The sequence below is a fragment of the Nycticebus coucang genome, chromosome X (assembly GCF_027406575.1).
Source record: "Nycticebus coucang isolate mNycCou1 chromosome X, mNycCou1.pri, whole genome shotgun sequence".
NCBI classification, from domain to species: domain Eukaryota; kingdom Metazoa; phylum Chordata; class Mammalia; order Primates; family Lorisidae; genus Nycticebus; species Nycticebus coucang.
In genome coordinates, this window is record NC_069804.1 from 54022730 (window position 1) to 54042446 (window position 19717).

Here is a 19717-nt window from a genome sequence, read left to right on the forward strand (position 1 = left end):
TCGTATTAACCTGGATGGAAGTGGAAGACATTATTCTTAGTAAAGCATCACAAGAATGGAGAAGCATGAATCCTACGTACTCAATTTTGATATGAGGACAATTAATAACAATTAAGGTTATGGGGGGGGAAGCAGAAAGAGGGATGGAGGGAGGGGGATGGGGCCTTAGTGTGTGCCACACTTTATGGGGGCAAGACATGATTGCAAGAGGGACTTTACCTAACAATTGCAATCAGTGTAACTGGCTTATTGTACCCTCAATGAATCCCCAACAATAAAAAAAAAGAAAAGAAAAGAAAGAAAATAGCAGAGGACCTTAAGAAATGGAAGAACATACCATGCTAATGGCTGGGAAGAATCAACATTGTTAAAATGTCTATACTTCCCAGAGCAATTTACTGATTCAACGCCATCCCTACTAAAATACCAACATCCTATTTTGAATTGCAAAAAATGACTCTGTGTTTTGTATGGAACCAGAAAAAAACCCGTATAGCTAAGGCAGTTCTTAGTAATGAAAACAAAGCCAGGGGTATCACCATACTGGATTTTAGGCTGTACTACAAAGCCATAGTGGTCAAGACAGCATGGTACTGGCACAAAAAATAGAGACATAGACACTTGGAATCAAATAGAAAACCAGGAAATGAAATCAACAACTTATACCCACCTAATCTTCGATAAACCAAACAAGAGCATCCACTGGAGGAAAGATTCCCTATTCAATAAATGGTGCTGGGAGAATTGGATATCCACATGTAAAAGACTAAAACTGGTCCCGTACCTTTCTCCACTCACAAAAATTTATTCAAGATGGATAAAGGACTTAAATTTAATGCATGAAACAATAAAAATCCTCAAAGAAAAAATAGGAAAAACACTGGAAGATGCTGGCCTGGGGAAAGATTTTATGAAGAAGACTGCCATGGCAATAGCAACAACAGCAATAATAAACAAACGGGATTTAATTAAATTGAAAAGTTTCTGTACAGCCAAGGAGACAACAACCTAAGCAAATAGACAACCTACCCAATGGGAAAGGATATTTGTATATTTTGAATCAGACAAACACTTAATAACCAGGATCTATACAGTACTTCAATTAATTCACAAGAAAAAAAAACAACAATCCCATACATCAATAGGGAAGAGAGATGAATAGAATCTTCTCCAAAGATGACAGACGAATGGCCAGCAATCATATAAAAAAAAGTTCATCATCCCTAATTATTAGAAAAATGCAAATTAAAACCAACCCAAGATATCATCTAACCCCAGTGAGAATGGCCTATATCACAAAATCTCAAAACTGCAGATGCTGGCATGGTTGTGGAGAGAAAGGAACACTTTTACATTGCTGGTGGGACTGCAAACTAGTACAACCTTTTTGGAAGGAAGTATGGAGAAACCTCAAGGACTCAACCTAGACCTCCCATTTAATCCTGCAATCCCATTACTGGGCATCTATCCAGAAGGAAAAAAAATCTTTTACTATAAAGACACCTGTACTAGGCTGTTTATTGCAGCCCAATTTATAATTGCCAAAATGTGGAAACAACCTAAATGTCCTTCAACCCAGGAATGGATCAGTAAGCTGTGGTATATGTATACGATGGAATGTTACTCAGCCATAAAAAAATGGAGATTTTTCAGCATTTGTACTAACCTGGGTGGAGGTGGAACACATTATTCTTAAGGAAGCATCACAGGAGTGGAGAAGTATGAATCCTATGTACTCAACTTTGATTTGAAGACAATTAATGACATGGTGGAGCATGGGGGCAGGGGAGAGCAGACAGAGAAGGAGGGAAGGGCTGAGGGAGAGGAAAAGAAGAAAAAAAAAGAACAAGAAAAGAAAAGAAAATGGTGACTAATCTTTACATAAATTGGTTTTAATTTTGACCAAGTATATTACTTAAACATTAATTTTTCAACTCAACATGCTAATATGTTGTTTAAGATATTGTATCCTCATTTATAAGTGACATATATTTGTAATTTCTCCTTTATAATAATATATTTTCTCCAACTTTAATGTCGGGCATACCCAGATCAAGTAGAATGATTTTGATGTATTTCTTCTTTTTCTATTGTCTATAAGATTTAGCATGATCTGTTTTTTGAAATTATCTTTTACTTTTATTTATAAATATTAGTTGTTTATTTTCTGATACTTAAAAGAAAAATAATAAATTAACTGATGACTCCATATTGAATATCAGAGTCAAAGCATTCTATAATAGATGTACTTTTATTTGACAATGTGAATGTTACTTTCTTTGCATTATTATTATTGCTTAATATTTCAATGTAGCAATTGTCTGATTCCTTTTCTGAATGTATTTATGTTTGTTTGTTCTTTACAAGGTTTTTGTTTCTAATCCTTATCTTAAACATTGTTATTGTTATTATATTTTATGTCTTTTTAATTTTTTGAAGGCAAAAAAATGGAAACCTAATTAACCTGTGTATATGTAAAAATTAAAATTAAAAAAAATCTTGAAAAGATAGGTCGGAAAAAAGGCAGTCAGTGAGTCTGCTTGCAAGATGTGCAGAAATATGAGAGTCCTTGAAGAATCATCTCCCAACTCTCTCTCCAGTCCCTTTTAATCTATAGCAGATCCACTAGATTCTCCTCCCTCTTGTTACCTTGCTATATATTTGTTGAAGAAACTGGGCTATTTTCCCTGTATTGTGTCCCACATTTTGGAATTTGCTAGTCATGTTCTTATGGTGGTATTTAATGCATTTCTGTATCCCTATTTTTATATTAACTGAGCTCTAAAGGCTTAATCAATTCATATTCAGTATTTTGGCAAGAACACTTCATAGGCAGTGTTTAATGCTTGCTAATCATTCCCCCAGGAGGCACATAATACCTGGTTATCCCTCTGTGTTCAGGGCTCATCAGCCTGATCCATAGATTATAAAATTCCTTCAATCTTTCATCCAGTGGTTTTAACAGCCCAGCCATTGATGATCATTGCTTTTATTAGCATTTCTTAGCTGGGATTCTTCTGTAAAGAATAAATTGCCATCATAAACTATTGGTTTACCCTGAAGTGAAGTACTTATAAGTCGGATAATCATTTTAATATAAATCTCAAGTCATATATTTTTCCTGATATATCAAACACTTCATTGTCAATCTATTACTGAAAGAATCTTAAGCTATTTCCATGATCAGACTCTAGCATACTTAGTTTTTTTGGTTTTTAGTTACCTTCTTATCTTATTTTTGTTTCCTATTGCTTGTAACAGAATATCTGAGATTGGGTGATTTATAAAGCAAAGAAATTTATTTCTTGTAGTTACAGCAGCTGAGAAGTCCCAGGTTGAGGGACCACATCTGGTGAGAACCTTCTTGCTGGTGGGGTCTCTGCACATGGTGAGGGGGCTGTGTATGCTAGTTCAGGTCTCACTTCCTCTTCTTATAAAGCCACTAGTCCCACTCTCATGATAATCCATTAATCCATCAATGAATTAATCTGTTCATGGAGGCAGAGCCCTCATGAACAAATCATCTCTTAAAGGCCTCACCTCTCAATACATTGAGGATTAAATTTTAACATAAATTTTGAAGGGGAAAAATATTAAAACCATAGTACTGATATATAAATAATCTTTTTTCTTTTTTATAGAACTATTCATTCATTCATTCCATAATTCACCATGTATTTTCCTGTCTCTATACCATTCTCCTTGTCTCTTCTGGAAAATATTTCTCTCTTTTATCTTCACATTTATTTTTGTCCAAGATTCAATTTTTTTGAGACAGAGTCTCATTCTGTGCCCTGGGTAGAATGCCATGGACATAGCTCACAACAACCTCCAACTCCTGGGGTCAAGTGATCCTCTTGCCGGAGCTTCCTGAGTAGCTGCAATTACAGGCACCCACCACAACACCTGTCTAGTTTTTTTCTATTTTCAGTAGAGCTGAAGTCTCGATCTTGCTCAGGTTGTTTTCAAACTCCTGAACTCAAGCAATCCACCCACCTCAGTCTCCCAGAGTGCTAGGATTACAGGTGTAAGCCACCACACCCGGCCCCAAGATTTAATATAAATTGTACCAACTTATGTAACCTAAACCTACACCTGTCAAAGAATTGACTGTTTTCTATTTGGAGAACACAGTGTACCCTGAATATATTTCTAATATGCCCTTTTGTTTTTTTAAAATTCATTTATAGTTGAAACACACTGAATTAACCAGATCTTAATGTGGCGTTTGATGGGTTCAACAAATGTGTATATACACACACACACACACACTCTACCCCCATGTAGCCATCACTTAAATTAAAATATATAAAGTTCCTTCTCACCAGTCAGTACTTTCCCCGTGAGGCAACACTGGGAAGATTTTTAATCTACAGGAATTAAAAATCCTTGATCATCCTGTCCTTATAGGAGAATCATACAGTCTGTGTCTGGCTTCTGTGTTTGGCTTCTGTTTATAAAATACTGTAATATTTTTGAGATTCATCTAGGTTCTTTTTTTTATTAAATCATAACTGTATACATTGATATGATCATGGGGCATCATACACTCACTTCATAGACCATTTGACACATTTTTATCACAATGGTTAACATAGCCTTTCCGGCGTTATCTCAGTTACTGTGCCAAAACATTTACATTCTACATTTACCAAGTTTCGCAAATACCCCTGTAAGATGCACCACAGGTGTGATCCCTCTGCTCCCCCTCCCTCTACCCACCACCCCCCCTTTCCCACTTCCCCCTATTGTTAGGTTGTAACTGGGTTATAGCTTTCATGTGAGAGCCCCAAATTAGTTTCATAGTAGGGCTGAGTACATTGGGTACTTTTTCTTCCATTCTTGAGATACTTTACTAAGAAGAATATGTTCCAGCTCCATCCATGTAAACATGAAAGAGGTAAAGTCTCCATCTTTCTTTAAGGCTGCATAGTATTCCATGGTGTACATATACCACAATTTATTAATCCATTCGTGGATCGATGGGCACTTGGGCTTTTTCCATGACTTAGCAATTATGAATTGGGCTGCAATAAACATTCTGGTACAAATATCTTTGTTATGTTGTGATTTTTGGTCTTCTGGGTATATGCCCAGCAGAGGGATTACAGGATTGAATGGCAGATCTATTTTTAGATCTCTGAGTGTTCTCCATATATCTTTCCAAAAGGAATGTATTAATTTGCATTCCCACCAGCAGTGCAGAAGTGTTCCCTTTTCTCCGCATCCATGCCAACATCTCTGGTCTTGAGATTTTGTGATATAGGCTAGTCTCATTGGAGTTAGATGATATCTCAAAGTAGTTTTGATTTGCATTTCTCTGATGATTAAAGATGATGAGCATTTTTTCATATGTCTGAAGGCCGTGCGCCTGTCTTCTTCAGAGAAGTTTCTCTTCAAATCCCTTGCCCAGCCTGCGATGGGATCCCTTGTTGTTTTCTTGCTGATGCATTTGAGTTCTCTGTCGATTCTGGTTATTAAACCTTTGTCAGAGATATACCCTGCAAATATCTTCTCCCATTCTGAGGGCTGTTTGTTTGCTTTACTTACAGTGTTCTTAGCTGTGCAGAAGCTTTTTAGTTTGATCAAGTCCCAGTAGTGTATTTTTGAAGCTGCTGTATTCCTTGCCCGGGAGGTTCTCCTCATGAAATACTCACCCAGACCAATTTCTTCAAGGGTTTTCCCTGCATTCTCCTCTAGTATTTTTATAGTTTCATGTCTTAAGTTTAAATCTTTAATCCAATGAGAGTCTATCTTAGTTAATGGTGAAAGGTGTGGGTCCAATTTCAGTCTTCTGCAGGTTGCCAGCCAGTTCACCCAGCACCATTTGTTAAATAGGGAATCTTTTCCCCACTGGATGTTTTTAATTGGCTTGTCAAAAATCAAATAGCGGTAAGTAGCTGGATTCATCTCTTGGTTCTCTATTCTGTTCCAGATATCTACTTCTCTGTTTTTGTGCCAATACCATGCTGTTTTGATCACTATCGATTTGTAGTAAAGTCTGAGGTCTGGTAGTGTGATTCCTCCTGTTTTGTTTTTATTTCTGAGTAATGTCTTGGCTATTCGAGGTTTTTTCTGATTCCATATAAAACGAAGTAATGTTTTTTCAAGATCTTTAAAATATGACAGTGGAGCTTTAATAGGGAGTGCGTTGAAATTATATATTGCTTTGGGTAGTATGGACATTTTGATAATGTTGATTCTTCCTAGCCATGAGCATGGTATGTTTTTCCATTTGTTAACATTTTCAGCTATTTCTTTTCTTAGAGTTTCATAGTTCTCTTTATAGAGATCTTTCACATCTTTTGTTAGGTAAATTCCCAAATATTTCATCTTCTTTGGCACTACTGTGAATGGGATAGAGTCCTTAACTGCTTTTTCAACTTGACTGTTGTTGGTGTATATAAACGCTACCGATTTATGGATGTTGATTTTGTAACCTGAGATGCTGCTGTATTCCTTGATCACTTCTAGGAGTTTTGTAGTAGAGTCCCTAGTGTTTTCCAGATATACAATCATGTCATCTGCGAAGAGTGAAAGTTTGATCTCTTCTGACCCTATATGAATACCCTTGATCGCCTTTTCTTCCCTAATTGCGGTGGCTAATACTTCCATTACAATGTTGAAAAGCAATGGAGACAATGGGCAGCCTTGTCTGGTTCCTGATCTGAGTGGAAATGATTCCAATTTAACTCCATTCAATATGATATTGGCTGTGGGTTTGCTGTAGATGGCCTCTATCAGTTTAAGAAAAGTCCCTTCTAGACCAATTTTCTTGAGTGTTCTGATCATGAAGGGATGCTGGATATTATCAAAAGCTTTTTCTGCATCAATTGAGAGAATCATATGGTCTTTGTGTTTTAATTTGTTTATGTGCTGAATTACACTTATAGATTTACGTATCTTAAACCAGCCTTGAGACCCTGGGATAAAACCAACTTGGTCATGATGTATAATTTGTTTGATGTGTTGCTGGATTCTGTTTGTTAGGATCTTGTTGAATATTTTTGCATCTATATTCATTAGTGATATTGGTCTATAATTTTCTTTTCTTGTTGGGTCTTTTCCTGGTTTGGGGATCAGGGTGATGTTTGCTTCATAGAAAGTGTTGGGTAGTCTTCCTTCTTTTTCTACGTTTTGGAACAGGTTGAGTAATACAGGTACTAATTCCTCTTTAAAGGTGTGGTAGAATTCTGACGTGAAACCATCTGGTCCCGGGGTTTTCTTTTTAGGGAGGTTTTGTATAGTTGATGCTATTTCTGAATTTGATATGGGTCTGTTCAATATTTCCACTTGATTCTGGTTAAGTCTTGGAAGGTGGTGTGCTTCCAAGTATCGGTCAATTTCCTTCAGATTTTCATATTTCTGAGAATAAAGTTTCTTGTAATATTCATTAAGGGTTTTTTGGATTTCTGATGAGTCTGTTGTTATTTCGTCTTTGTTGTTTCTGATTGATGATATTAGAGATTTTACTCTTTTTTTTCTGATTAGGTTGGCCAGAGGTTTATCTATTTTATTGACCTTTTCAAAAAACCAGCTTTTTGATTTATTGATCTGTTGTATTATTCTTTTGTTTTCAATTTCATTTAATTCTGCTCTAATTTTGGTTATTTCTTTTCTTCTACTGGGTTTGGGGTTGGAATGTTCTTCCTTTTCCAGTTGCTTGAGATGTCCCATTAAGTTGTTAACTTCCTCTCTTTCCGTTCTCTTGAGGAAGGCTTGCAGTGCTATAAATTTCCCTCTTAGAACTGCCTTTGCGGTGTCCCAGAGGTTCTGATAGTTTGTGTCTTCATTGTCGTTTTGTTCCCAAAAATTGGCGATTTCTTTCTTAATCTCATCTCTGACCCAGCTATCATCTAGCATAAGGTTATTTAACTTCCATGTTTTTGTATGAGTATGCAGATTCCTGTTGTTACTCAATTCAAGTTTTATTCCATGATGGTCCAAGAAGATGCATGGAATAATTTCTATTCCTTTAAATTTACTGAGGTTAGACTTGTGACCTAAAATGTGGTCAATTTTGGAGTAAGTTCCGTGGGCTGATGAGAAGTATGTGTATTCAGTTTTGTTGGGATGAAATGTTCTGTAGATGTCTGCTAAATCTAAATATTGAATGGTTAGGTTTAAATCTAAGATTTCTTTGCTCAGCTTCTTGCTGGAGGATCGATCCAACACTGCCAAAGGAGTGTTGAAATCTCCGACGATTATGGAGCTGGAGGAAATCAAGTTACTCATGTCTGTTAGAGTTTCTCTTATAAATTGAGGTGCATTCTGGTTGGGTGCATAGATATTAATAATTGAGATCTCATCATGTTGAGTATTACCCTTAACAAATATGAAGTGACCATTCTTGTCCTTCCTTACTTTTGATGGTTTAAAGCCTACTGTATCTGCAAATAAAATTGCAACACCTGCTTTTCTCTGATTACCATTTGCCTGAAATATGGATGACCATCCTTTCACCCTGAGTCTGTATTTGTCTTTTATGTTAAGATGTGACTTTTGTATGCAACAAATATCTGGCTTGAGTTTTTGTATCCATTCAGCTAACCTATGCCTCTTTATAGGACAGTTTAAGCCATTCACATTGATGGAGAGTATTGATAAGTCTGGTGGAATTTTGGGTATCGAGTTTTTCAAAGGTCCAGTGGACATTTTTAATCCTTTTCCAGTGTGGAAGTTGGAGTTTGATCCGAAGTTTCTGAGTGAGTTTACTTTTGTGGTATAGGATTGGGTTGGTCATTGTGGAGGATAGGTCTGAGAACATCCTGAAGAGCTGGTTTACTTATGGCAAATTTTTTCAACATATGAATGTCATTGAAGTATTTAATTTCTCCATCATAGATGAAACTCAGTTTAGCTGGATACAAGATCCTGGGTTGAAAGTTATTTTGCTTTAGGAGATTAAAAGTTGATGACCACTCTCTTCTTGCTTGAAAAGTTTCAGCAGATAGATCTGCAGTTATTCTAATATTCTTACCTTTGTACGTAATAGTTTTCTTTCGCCGGGCTGCTTTGAGAATCTTCTCTTTCATGTTAACTTTAGTGAAGCTAATTATGATATGTCTGGGGGATGACTTATTGGGGTTGAATCATGCTGGGGTTCTGAAGCTGTCTGCTATCTGAATTTCAGATTCTCTAGGCATGTCTGGAAAATTTTCTTTCATAATTTCATGCAGAAGGGCCTCTGTGCCCTTCGAGGCCACTTCATCATTCTCAGAAATCCCAATAATTCGTATATTGCTTTTTTTCAAATTATCTGAGAGCTCTCTGAGTGAGTGATCCATTTTTGCTCTCCATTTCTCTTCCTCTTTGAGAGATTGGGAGCGTTCAAAGACTTTATCTTCAATGTCAGAAATCCTTTCTTCTGCTTGCTCCATTCTATTGCTGAGGGATTCTACTGTATTTTTCATATCTTTGAGGGCTGTAAGTTCTTGCTTCAGTGTGTCTAAGTCTTTGGTGGTTTTGTCTTTAAATTCGTTAAATTCTTGAGACAGCTTTTGAATTTCTCCTCGAATTCCTAATTCCATTTTATTAATCTTGTCTGCAATCCAAATTCTGAATTCGATTTCTGACATCTCAGCCAGTTGTTTATGAATGGGATCTTCAATCACATCTGCCGTATCTTTTCTTGGGGGGGGTTGAGCTATTCTGGTTATTCATGTTACCAGAGGTTTTCCGCTGATTCCGCCCCATAGTTATTTCACTCCCTTTGATTTTTCCCCTGGGGCTTTATCAAGGGCCCATACAGTGTTGTGGCCTGAGATTCTGGGGCCCTGTCTTGTGTGGTGGAGCTAAGTGGTTCTGTCTTGTTTTCAGCTGGTTTCTGTTCGATCCTATTGCAACTTCTACTCTGGCTTGAAGTCTCAGCTGTGTGGAAAAATCAGCAATTAAGTCACCCCGCCTGCCCCCCTCTGGCCCCATTTGGAAAAGGAGAATCAAACCTTCCTACAACCGCACACCCAGGGCACCGCCTGAAAAGTCCTCAGTCTATTAGCCCAGTTCAAAAGGTCGAAATCAACTGTCTCAATCGGCACCTGTCTCCGGTGGGAGAGTTCAAGAGGTCTCTGGGAACTGGATCACAGGGGCCTGATGACTCCTCTGACACGGCTCATCCCAGTGCAGTGTGGAGTCAGGAGGAGCCACCCAGCAAACAGAGCAGTCTGGGAAGGTTGACGTCTCCTTCCCCGCTTTGCCCCTCCGTCGGACCCAGTCACTGGTATATCTGCAGATGGCTAACCCAGTTGCCTGCAGTGAACAGACACTCCAGGTGTTTGCACCTGCCTGAATTGCAAGGAAGTCTGCCAGGCCCCCGCAGACTGCCGCTATCTAGCAGGAGGAGATGGGGCCTGACATCTTTGAGTGCTTGATGCAGGTGATGGGAAGGAGGTGTTCACTCAGGCTTAGCCCCGTCCCTGATGGATGCTGTTAACAGAACAGAACAGAACAGACAACTTTGCGGGGTTCTGTCTCTGTTCCTGCCCAAACTGCCTACAGAAGATGGGCTGTTCTGAGTTCAAACGTCTTTGCTGCTGAAGGTTTGCGTCGGATCACCTCTCTGGGTGGGCCCCGCCCTGGAAGCTTCCCGGGTTTGTGAGCAGTGTCAGGAAATCCCCCGCTCACCGGTGGCCTCCTCTGGTTGCCCAGGGAGACAGGGGGTGTGGCCTCAGAATATCCAGAAGTGAGCTGTTCTGCCATTAAAGAAAAAATGGCTGTTGCTCTGCCTCCAGGGAACTGCCGCTCTGGTGTGGGCACTCAGCCGACCCTTTTCTCCTCTGTCTCGCGCCCCAGAGTCAGCACTGAGCAGCCGCAGTTTATGCTGGGTCCACACCCCTTGAGAGATCCCCCAAGAATCTGAACTCTTGGGGGACAGGCCCCCAAACCCCGAGTGGGAGTCGGGGGGAAGCTAGAGTTTCATTCAGTTTTATGCCCAGCCGTATTGTTGCGGGCTGCTGCACCGCACTGCAGGGAAGTGCCACCAAGGCTTGATTTCCCCTCAGCAGAGTGCCCTCTCCTCACTCACGTGTCTCAGAGTCAGCGCTGACCTGACGCAGCTCGGGCACTGTGCACTCCCCTCGAGAAATCACCCAAGGATCCGAACTCCTGGGGGATAGGCCTCCAGACCCCGAGTGAGAGTAGGGGCGCTCAGCGGGGAAGCTAGAGTTTTATTCAGTTTTGTGCCCGGCGGTAATGTTGCCCGGGGAGGGCTGCTGCACCGCACTGCAGGGAAGTGCCGCGGAGGCGTGACTCCCCCTCAGCCCGGTGCCCTCTCCTCGCTCGCATGTCTCAGAGTCAGCGCTGACCAGTCGCGGCTCGGGCACTGTGCGCTCCCCTCGAGAAATCACCCAAGGATCTGAACTCCTGGGGGACAGGCCTCCAGACCCCGAGTGAGAGTGGGGGGGAAGCTAGAGTTTCATTCAGTTTTATGCCTGGCCGTATTGATGCACGGGGATGGCTGCTGCACCACACCACAGGGAAGTGCTGCCGAGGCATGACTCCCCCTCAGCCCAGTGCCCTCTCCTCACTCGCGTGCCTCAGAGTCAATGCTGACCAGTCGCAACTCGGGGACTGTCCACTCCCCTTGAGAAATCACTCAAGAATCCGAACTCCTGGGGGACAGGCCTCCAGACCTCAGTGGGCGGGAGGGGAGTGTTGGGGATTCAGGGTTGCTGGCAAAGGATTTTTAAAGTTTTATTCAGTTTTATGCCCGGCAGGAGAACGCCACGGCACCCCAGTAGGGGAGGTAGGTCCAGTTTTTAGAAGGTCTCTCCCGTGGAGTGTAGTGGGAGGGCCTTTAATTTCTGCCCGTTTGTTTAATTGTGGGGCTCTTGAGCCAGTCTCATGGGGGAGGGGGACTCCCGTCTGCTTGGTGGTGGATTTTGTACCTTTTGTTTGTGTCCTTGTGATCACAGCTTGCTTCAGCGGTGTTGATGTGCGTTCTTCAACCTTCTCTCTTGGTGTGGCTCAAGTCCACCAGGATACTTACTAAATTCCTGTCCCTTAACTCTCCTTCTGGACGGGAGCCTCTGTTGAAAGCTGGCTTCAGTCCGCCATCTTGTCTCCCTCTCCTTTTTTTTTTTTTTATTTTGAGACAAAGTGTCACTATGTTGCCCTGGTTAGAGTGCCATGTTGTCACAGCTCACAGCAGCTTCTTGGGCTTAAGCGATTCTCTTGCCTTATCCTCCCAAGTAGCTGTATCTATCATTAGTTCTTTCCTTTTTTATTGTTGAGTGTTCTGTAGTATGCCCACATCATGATTTGTTTGGATATTCATGTGTTGGTGAACATTTGGAATGTTTCTAGCTTTCGGTTATCATGCCTGTACCTGCTGTGGATAATTCCTATAGGAGTTTTCTGAGGATATATATTTTCATTTCTTTATAGCAACTGCCAAGAAATGGAATTGCTAGACTATAGGGTAGTTGCATGTTTAACTTTATTAGAAACTGCCAAACAGATTTCCAAAAGGATGGTTCAGTTTTGCATTTCCATCAGCAATTTTTTAGTTTCTTTTTAATTATAGCATTTCTACTGAGTTGTATAGTGCTATTGCAGTATAGTTTAAATTGCATTTCTCTTACAACAAATGATGTTGAACATCTTTTCATGTAATTTTTTGCCCATTTGTCTATCTTTTTGGTGGCTATTCAACTATTTTGTCCTTTTGAATTCTGGGTTACATATCTTTTACTTGTTACTTTATAGTTCTTTTTACATTCTTTTTTTTTTTTTCTTTTGAGACAGAGTGTCACTGTGTTGCCCTGTGCCATGGCTCACAGCTCACAGCAACTTCAAACTCTTGGTTTTAAGCAATTCTCTTGCCTCAGTCAAGTAACTGAGACTACAGGCGTACGCCACAATACCCGGATATTCTTTTGTGTAGTTATCATTGTTGTTTAGCTGGCCTGGGCCATGTTCGAACCCACCAGCCCCGGAGTACGTGGCTGATGCTTTAACCACTGTGCTATGGACACTGAGCCCTTTCTACATCCTTAATATGGGTGTTTTGTATATGTATCATAAATATTTTCTTCCAGTCTGTGGCTTGACTTTTCATTTTCTCAGTAGCTTCTTTTGATGAGCAGAAGTGTTTTTTTTTTTGTTTGTTTGCTTTTAGAGACAGAGTCTCACTTTATCACCCTCGGTAGAGTGCTGTGGCGTCACAGCTCACAGCAACCTCCAGCTCTTGGGCTCAGGCGATTCTCTTGCCTCAGCCTCCCAAGTAGCTGGGACTATAGGTGCCCGCCACAATGCCCAGCTATTTCTTGTTGCAGTTTGGCTGGGGCTGGGTTCGAACCTGCTACCCTCAGTATATGGGGCTGGTACCTACTCACTGAGCCATAGGTGCCACCCAGAAGTTTTAATTTTGATAAGGTCTAGTTTATCAAAACTTTCTGTTATGGTTTTGCTTTATGTACTGTGTCAAGCAATCCATACTTACTTCTAGATTGCAAAGACATTCTCTTATGTTTCCTTCTATGGCATTGTTAGTTTTAGCTTTTATGTTGAGGTCTATAATCCAGATTGAGTTAATTTTTTTTTTATTTTTTTCCTGTGTCTTCTTCGCTATTTCATTAATTTTTGGTCTTTACTAGTTTCTCTCTTTTACTTCCTTTAGGTTTCTTTCATCCTTCACTTTCTAGCTCATTGAGGCTAAATTTTAGGAGATTAATTTTAGACTTTTCTAGAGTTGTAAATTTTCTTATAATTTGTTTTTTATCTGCCTCTCACAGATTTTGATATGTTATAGTAAGAAGCCTTCTAAAATGGCTTTCAGTGATCCACTGCTCAATATTCACATCCTGTGTACTCCACTCCCCTTTGTGTGTGCTGGACCTAGTGACTTGCTTCTTCTAATCAATAGAATGTGGCAAAAGTGTTGAGATGGCCTTTCTGAGGTCAGGTTATAAGAGATTATAACTTCTGTCTTGCTGGTGTGGTGCACTCTCCCTGGCTTTCCTGGTTTGCTTGTTCTAATGAAACAAGCTGCCATGGTGTGAGCTACCCTATGTAGACCCTCACCTGGAAAGGAACTGAGGGCTGTCTCTGGCCAGCAGCAAGTGAAAAACTGAGTCATTAAGACAACAGCCACAAGAAACAGAATCTTACTGGTGATCACTTTGAGTGAGTTTGGAAGAGGATCTTTCCCCAATTTTCAAGATGAATGTAGCCTCAGCCAAGCCTTGATTATAGTAGCCTCTTGACAGTCCGTGAGGAAGAGGACCCGTCTGATTAACACCTGGATTTGCATCTAGATTCCTGACCCACAGAAACTATGAAATAATAGATGTTGTTTGAAATCACTATGTTTTAGGGTAATTTGTTATGTATAAGATAGATAATTAACATAGATTTTGGTACTGAGAGTGGAACAGCCTGAAAATAAGAAAGTGTCCTTCAAACTGGGAAGTGGAAGTGGGTGCAGTGGCTCATGCCTGTAATTCAAGCACTCTGGGAGGCTGAGGCAGATGGATTGCCTGGCTCAGGAGTTTGAGACCGGCCTGAGCAAGAGTGAAACCCTGTTTCTAGTAAAAATAGAAAAACAAGTTGGGTGTTATGGCAGGTGCTTGTAGTTCCAGCTATTTGGGAGGCTGAGGCAAGAGAATCTCTTGAGCCCAAGAGTTTGAGGTTTGAGTTTTGTTTTTCTGACTGCTTCCAAAATCTTTCTGAGGTTGCTGTGAGCTATGATGCCACACACTCTACCCAGGGCACCAGAGTGAAACTCTTTCAATAAATTAAATAAATAAACAAATGAACTGAGAAGTAGGTAGAGGCTGGAAAAGAATTTAAGGAGCATGTTTGAAAAATTCTAAATTGATTAAACACACTGTTGGTAGAAATTCAGACTTGGTGTATGCTGCCAAGGAGGGCTCAAAAGGAAATTGAGAACATGTTTTGGAAAATGGAGGATCCTTGATATAGAGTGACAGAAAACTTAGCAACACTGTCATCTGCAGTTAATGTGAAAATGAACTTGGTGATCTAATATTTCCAAGTAAAATGTTGAAAGTGCCTGACTTCCTTTGGCTGTTTATAGCAAAATGTGAAAGGAAACAAATAAATTAAAGAAAGGACTATTAAATACAGAGGATCCAGGACTTGATGGTTTTGAAAATTATTAGCCTCTCCAGATAGTACAAGATGCTAAAATTAAGAAATGGCTTTGCAGTACCATGAGGAAAATGTGATCTAGAGATACAGTGCAAAGGATGTGACTATACAACCCTTTAAGACAGTGGTTCTCAACCTTCCTAATGCCGCGGCCCTTTAATACAGTTCCTGTGGGTTGAGAACCACTGCTTTAAGATGTCAGAAAGATCAGAGGATCAGAGTATTCAGGTACACAAAAGCCCCTTCAAAGAGATTAAAGGTGCCTCACAGATCTTCTCAAACAGTGGGGCCTCTAGGAAGCTGAAGAGTATTATCCTTCAGGCCTCAGTGGTCTAAGGTAGAGAAAGGCTTATTGTGAAGAGATCTCTGGGTGCAGCTTTTGTCTAATGGAGTAACCCCAATGAGATTCACAGAAAATCAATAATTTTAGGGTAAACCATGTAAGCGCAACACTACCACCTTGGACTGAAATGGATGCAAACAATACAAAATGAAAAGAAGATGTTTACACCTCTAAAATTCTTCTAGCAGGAGCCAGGTCAAGCAAGATGCTTCTGCTGGCATTCATGAAAAAGGAAGTACGACTCAGATGTTGGGGCTAAGAACAAAGAAACTGGAGTCAAAAACTGTGAAGAATTGTTTTTTGGGCTCAGCACCTGTGGCTCAAGTGGCTAAGGCGCCAGCCACATACACCTGAGCTGGTGGGTTCAAATCCAACCCGGGCCTACCAAACAACAATGACGGCTGCAACCAAAAAATAGCCAGGCGTTGTGGTGGGTGCCTGTAGTCCCAGCTACTTGGAAGGTGGAGGCAGGAGAATCACTTGAGCCCCAGAGTTGGAGGTTGCTGTGAGCTGTGATGCCACAGCACTCTACCCAGGGCAACAGCTTGAGACTCTGTCTCAAAAAAAAAAAAAAGAACTGTTTTTAGGCCTTGAGACCTATTCAAAGAACTCTTAACATTTCTCCAGACAGATAATATTTTATTTTCTTCAATTAAAAAAAATACCATTCAACTATCTTTTGGCCTTCATTTCTTCTGTTGAGTAGTAAGCAGTCACTTGAATCACTAATCCCTGTATGTAGTGTTTCAGTGTGTTTTTGTTTTTTGTTGCTCTGGCTGCTTCCAAAATCTTTTCTTTTTTGATTTTCAACAGTTTACCTATGATGTGTCCTAGGTACGGTTTTCTGTGGATTTGCCAAACTTCTTAAATCTACAAATGTATGTCTTTCACCTAATTTGGGGGGTTTCTGACCATTATTTTTAAACATATGTTTTCTGCCCTTTTCTGCTCTCCTTCCAGGTCTCAAATTACATGGATGTAAAATTAATCTGTTTTGACTTATCTGTCTTAGTCTGTTTGTGCTTTGTAACAAAATACCAAAGACTAGGTAATTTATAAATAATAGAAATTTATTTCTCACAGTTCTGGAGACTGGGAAGTCTAAGATCAAGGCAACCAGCAGATCTGGTGTATGGTGAGGGATGTTCTCTGCTTCCGAGATGGCGTCTGTTGCTGTCCTCTCCAGAGGGGACTAATGCTGTGTCTTTGAATGGTGGAAAAGATGGAAGGGCAAAAAGGAAGGAGCCTAGCTAGTTCCCTCCAGCCCCCTCCCCCTTTTTTGAGACAGAGTCTCAGTTTGTCACCCTCGGTAGAGTGCTGTCGCATCACAGCTTACAGCAACCTCAGACTCTTGGACTTAAGCGATTGTCTTGCCTCAGCCTCCCAGTGGCTAGGACTACAGGCACCTGCCACAATCCCTGGCTATTTTTTGTTGCAGTTGTCATTTGTTGTTTTAGCTGGCCAAGGCCGGATTCAAACCTGCCAGCCTTGGTGTATGTGGCTGGCGCCATAACCACTGTGCTACGGGCGCCAAGCCCCCTCCAGCCTTTTTATAGGAGCACAAATCCTTTCATGAGAGTAGAGCCCTCATGACCTAATCACCTCCCAAAGGTTATACCTCTCAAGACTGTTGCATTGGAAATTAAATTTCAACATGAATTTTAGCGAGGACACAAACATTCAAACCACACCACCATCCCCGAGAATCTGTTCATTTTTATTTTCATTTTTTTCTCTCTACCTTTCAAATTGCCTAATTTCTGTTGGTCTGTCTTTAAGTTCATTACCTCTTTCTTCTGTTATCTCCATTCTTATGTTAAGCCTATCCAGAGAATTTTTTAGTTTCAGATTGTATTTTTCAGTTCACAATTTTTCAGATGGTTATTTTTTATAGTTTTTTTTTTCTTTTAAAGACAGGGTCTTACTCTGTAACCATAGGTTGAGTGCCATGGCACCCTTGTAGTCCACAGCAACCTCAAACTCTTGGGCTTAAGCAATCCTCTTGCATCAGCCTCCTGAGCAGCTAGAACTAGAGGTATATACCACTATGCTCAGTTAGTTTTTCTGTTTTTAGTAGAGATTGTGTCTCACCCTTGCTCTGGCTGGTCTTCAACTCCTGAGCTCATGCAATCCACCTGCCTCAGCCTCCCAGAGAGTGAGGATTACAGGTGTGAGCCACCATACCTAGCCCTATTTTTTATAGTTTACATTTCTCATTTGAAACTATCCTATTTTTTCCATTCATTTTTGAACATATTTTTTCTCTGTGTTCTTTTTTTTTATGTTCTTGAGCATAATTATAAATAACTAGCTTAAAATTAATTCCTGCTAATTCTAGCATCTAGATCACCTTATGTTAGTCTCAGATTGCATTTTATCTTGAACCTTTTGTCAGTCTCTTCACACCTTTCTGTCTCTTTCCATGTTGAGTTATTTTGGATTGTATCTTGGTTATGAAACATATATTGTAGAGATATTTGATATGTTTTAATATTGCTGATTTCTTTTCCTGGATAGTGAGGATTTAACTTGGTTTGACTCAAACTAGAAATTATGGTTGGTATGGGTTAGCTCAAATTTCAGTTCCTTTAAGTGTTCAACCAAAGATCTGGGCAGCGTTCATTCATAGAATTTAAGCACCTTTCTTTCTCTAGATCTCTTTCTGGATCCCCCGCATCCTGAGTTTCCAGTGGTAGTGATGACTCAAACTCTCCTTTGATTCTTCAAGTCAAATAAGACTTAATGGCTTAGCTTGGCGCCCATAGCTCAATAAGTAGGGCACTGGCCACATACACCGAAGCTGGTGGTGGGTTTGAGCCCAGCCGGGTCCTGCTAAACAACAATGACAACTGCAACCAAAAGAAAAAGTAGCTGGGCGTTGTGGCAGGCTCCTGTAGTCCCAGCCACTCAGGAGGTTGAGGCAGGAGAATCACTTGAGCCCAGGAGTTTGAGGTTGCTGTGAGCTGTGATGCCACAGCACTCTACCAAGTACAACATAATGAGACTCTGTCTCAAAAAAAAAAAAAAAACTTTATGGCATTCTATTGGAATTATGTTACCCTGCATGGCACCAGCTAAGCCTGTTCACAAGTTGAAGTGCCATCCCTTCTTCCTAGTATCAGTTTTCCTCCAGTAGATGCCTGATTTGAGTTGCTCTTTAGCATCTTCAGATAGTTATTTTTTATATTTTGTTCAGAATTTATAGTTGTTCTCTGTATGAGGGTTGGTCTAATAAATATAATGCAGTCAAACTGAAACTTAATTTCGAGCCAGGCCTAGTGGCTGACATCATGCAATCCTCGCACTCAGGGAGGCCGAGGCAGGTGGATTGTCTGAGCTCAGGAGTTTGAGATCAGCCTGAGCAAGAGCAGACCCAGTCTCTACTAAAAATTAAAAAACTAACCAGGTGTTGTGGCCGGCGCTGGTAGTCCCAGCTACTTGGGAGGCTGAAACAAGAAGATCACTCAAGCCCAGGAGTTTGAGTTTGCTGTGAGCTATGATGCTTCAGCACTCTACCCACTGTGAAAGAGTGAGACTCTGTCTCAAAAAATAAAAATAAAAAAGAAATGAAACTTAATTTTGCTAATTTTTGTATACAATGTGAGGTATGAGTCAAGGTTTATTCTTTCCCCAGAAGTAATACCCATTTCTTCTAGAACAATTTGTTGAAAACACTTTCCTCCTGCCATTGAAACTCATTGACATCTTTGTCAAAAAACAGTTGTTCACATATGTGTGGTTACATTTCTGGACTCTCTCCCATTGCAATGATATATCTGTCTGTCCTTACAATCAGAATTACTATAGTTTTATTTAAATCTTAACATTAGGTAGTATATATTCTGCATACTTTTTCTTGCTTTTGGATATTCTAGGTTCTTTTCAAAGTCATATAAACTAACATCTTGTCAGTTTTTACCAAAGTTTGACAAATATGTGAATGAACAAGTGGAAAACAATTTGGTGAGGCAATAAGAAATGTCAGGAACACTCAACCAATTTGATTTATATATTATAGAATATTATACTCACCAACAGTCAAATATACATTCTTTTCAGGAAAATATGGACCATTCTCTTAGATAGATCATATGTTGTTTGTTTGAGACAGAGTCTCACTGTTGCCCAGCAGCAACCTTAAACTCCTGGGCTCAAACCATCCTCTTGCCTCAGCCTGCTGAATAGCTGGGACTAAAAGAACCTGCCCCAATATCCAATTAATTTTCCTTCCTTCCTCCCTCCCTCCTTCCTTCTTTTTATTTT

At 40.2% G+C, this 19717-nt stretch overlaps 1 protein-coding gene across 1 annotated transcript in view; it reads left to right on the top strand.

Annotated features, from left to right (window-relative positions):
* The window catches only part of ZNF81 (zinc finger protein 81), a 163560-nt gene that overhangs the window by 97594 nt on the left and 46249 nt on the right, over window positions 1-19717 (top strand). The window lies entirely within an intron of this gene.